The sequence below is a fragment of the Dendrobates tinctorius genome, unplaced genomic scaffold (assembly GCF_039654945.1).
Source record: "Dendrobates tinctorius isolate UK_male_01 unplaced genomic scaffold, ASM3965494v1 ptg000071l, whole genome shotgun sequence".
In the NCBI taxonomy this organism is placed as follows: domain Eukaryota; kingdom Metazoa; phylum Chordata; class Amphibia; order Anura; family Dendrobatidae; genus Dendrobates; species Dendrobates tinctorius.
The window spans coordinates 25,738,837-25,742,160 of record NW_027361739.1 but is presented as its reverse complement, the minus strand read 5'-3'; the positions used below and the strand labels follow the sequence as shown (position 1 = coordinate 25,742,160).

Genomic DNA, 3,324 nt, shown 5'->3' with positions numbered 1-3,324 from the left:
TTCGTACATGTTGACGAGGACATGTGACGTTGAGTCACTTGATACTAATATTTGTCACCAGGATGGTTTGAGAGCCATTTCACACTTCCTTTCCATGACCAACTTCTCTGCCAGTGACATTGATTTTTTTGGTAATACTTTTGAATTTTCTTTTGACTCATAATTTTTTTGTTTTTAATGGATCCTTCAACCTACAGCTCCAGAGGACAGCTATGGGCGCTTCATGTGCGCCTTCATACACCAATCTATTCCTGGGGCTGTGGGAGAGGGATCCATTCTCATCAGATAGGGTTCCATCGATGGAGCTGGTCATTTTTTGGCCCGCTACATCTATGACGTTTTTCTAATTTGGCAAGGCATACCTTCTGAGTTGCAGTCATTTTTTTAATGAATTGAACAATAATCAGTCTAATATACATTTGTCTTTTAAAATTATGATTCTAACCACATTGATGTTTTAGATGTCCTTGTGGAGAGGGGTGTGGACAGCATTTTACTTGCTGATGTTTTCCGTAAGGATACGGCAGTCAACTCCGTGCCGCATGCGTCATCTTCCCACCCGCCCCATGTGATCAATTCTGTTCCCACGGGCCAGTTCCTCCATATCAAGAGGATTTGTTCATCCAATGAAGCCTTTGAGGCTCAAGCTGAGGAAATGAAAAATTGTTTTTTGGACTGAGGCTACAGCAAGAGAGCTATAAAAAAAAAAAAAAGCCTACAATAGGGCTAAGAATACTGACAGACAACAACTTCTCTACTCCTCCACCAAATCCAAGGCCAGCAATCAGGTAATGCTAGTGATGCAATATCACTCACGTTGGAGGGAGATTCAGTAGCCAAACAATGGCGTATCCTGCTTGCGGACTCTACTTTGAGGCAATATTTGCCCTCACAACCCTCGATTACAGCTAGGATGTCACAAAATTTGGGAGACCATTTAGTGAGGAGTTACCTTACACCTGCTATTCTTCACCCTGTCTTTCTCATGGTGTCTGCTCCCTGTGTCCCCGCATGGGGTTGCAGACCCTGTGGGAAGTGTGTTGCATATCCTAACATTCTTCATGCCAGCCACCTCTCTTCTTCGGACGGTAAAGATTTTCTCATTACCCAAACAATCACATGTTCAGCTACCATGGTTGTATATTTTGGTACGTGTCCATGTAATAAACTTTACGTGGGCCTTACAACACATGCTCTCAAAGTTCGGGTACGGGAGCACGTTCGGGATATTTTGGCGACTGCCAAAGAGGTTGATGTTGGGTCTTTAAAAACAATTCCAAGTCATTTTAAGCTCCATCATTCCTGTGACCCTTCTGGTTTTCAAATTAAAGGTATCGATCGGATAGTCTCCAGTCTCCGGGGGTAAGCTAGGTCGTTTTTTGGCTCAGAGGGAGTCCAGGCGGATTTGGAGGTTCTGTACCCTACAACCCCATGGCCTTAATGAAACTTTGAGTTTTGCCCCTTTCTTTTCTTTGATCACCTGTTCCATGCTTTTTAATTGGCATCTTTTGTTCTATTTTATTTTTAATTTTATATTGTTTTGTGCCTTTAATCGTGTTTTATGTATTATTGCAGATTCCGTGTTCATTGTATACTTTTGCATCTCCAGGTGTGGTTCTTACTTGAGAATTCAACGCTTCATTTCCTTAAGGAAGGATGATATTTCATCTCAGGACTCCATATGATGCTCTCACATGATGGCTGTTCTCCAGTGTGTCAGTTTGTCCATTGTATATGTTGATTTATTTAAATTGTATGTATGTTTTATCACACTCTAGTATGGTATTCACCATCCCTTTTATCACTTTAATGTGAACTATTTTGGTGACTATTTATGATAGGTTACCTTATTTTCACTTTAGGCATTGTCCCTTATATATATTTATATTTTATTATTTTTATCTTCATAAATATACACCCCCCTCCCTTCTCAATTACACTCCCTTTTATTTATCAACATATTGTCACTATTAGTATTTGACTTAGGCATCGAGCCCTTTGTCCTCTCCCTTTTTTTTTCCACTTCTCACACTGGCATCTTCATCTTCATTTGTTGTTTTTACACTTCACCTTCCTTCTACTATATTATCCCTCTATGTACCATTTACTAGTATCTGATCATATGGTTTTGTGCCCTCATACTTTCCTCTTTTTTTCTTTTTGCAATACGCATTCTGATTACTTATCCAGAGTTCGTATATATACTTCTTTTGGATACCTTATTGCAAGCGCTTTTGTGCTCTGTGCGCATGCGCATCTGCGCCATGTAACCTGGCATTGCCGACGGCGGTTTGTTTCGGCTCTGGACGCGGTCTCGCTCATCCGATGACGCCCTCGGTGATGCTGACTTCCGGGGGCTGCCGACAGCGCATGCGCCATTATGGAGCAGCACTTTGCCTTTTTTCTACATCTGCCCGGATTGGCCTCTTGTACACATATAAGGCTCACGGTTTATATTGATGCCATACCCCCAGAAGAAAGCACCACTCCAAACCGCGCGTTGGGGTTGGTGGAACCACGGACCTCCAGATAATCCCTCAGGCACACATGCATTATACGTTACTGGTCTTTGCTCTGCAACCTTTTTTTTTTCCTAATGTGGCGGTTAGCCTCTAGGGATTTTCTCTGTGCTCCTAGTGTATACTTACCTTTGGGTACATATCTCATGTATACTATTTACACAGGTATACCCTTTAGCACAATGCACTTGCACTTTTGAGCAGACTTTTGCTTATACATACTTATACATACTTATTTGGCCTGTGGTTCTTTTTACCTGTCTGTTAACCGTGGTTCTACCAATTTTGCTTACCATTGTCATTTCCCTGTTATTCTATGTTTTTATATCATATTTTATTGCTATTTCAATAAAGTTTTTCACTTTTAGTACCTTGGTCTTTGGGTAGTGCTTTCATTCATATGATCTTCATCTGCACTTACTGTTCCCTATGTTCCCTATACATCCTTGCACCTCCATATGCTAATTAGTGTTACTATCTGTGGGTGTTGGCTTGGTATAAGCTTTTGTAGATGACTATATGCTGTGCATTATACTTTATGGAGGACTATGGGCTGTGCATTATACTTTATGGAAGACTATGGTATGCCTTATGCTATATGGAGGACTATGGGGGGGTGCATTATACTATATGGAAGTCTATGGGCTGTGTGTTATACTAATACTATATGGATGACTATGGGGAGAGCATTATACTTCTGTTATGGGTCAGGATAAGGGACATATACCAGGATGGAGGATATACAGATGCTTCTCACAAAATTAGAATATCATCAAAAAGTTAATTTATTTCAGTTCTTCAATGC

General features: G+C 40.8%; 1 long non-coding RNA gene across 1 annotated transcript; it reads left to right on the top strand.

Annotated features, from left to right (window-relative positions):
* The first annotated feature begins 344 nt into the window (after positions 1 to 344).
* On the top strand, positions 345 to 2,886 carry LOC141096129 (uncharacterized). The gene is made up of 2 exons (XR_012233599.1): positions 345 to 788; positions 1,610 to 2,886. It is a non-coding gene; the product is annotated as an uncharacterized lncRNA (long non-coding RNA).
* The last annotated feature ends 438 nt before the right edge of the window (positions 2,887 to 3,324 follow it).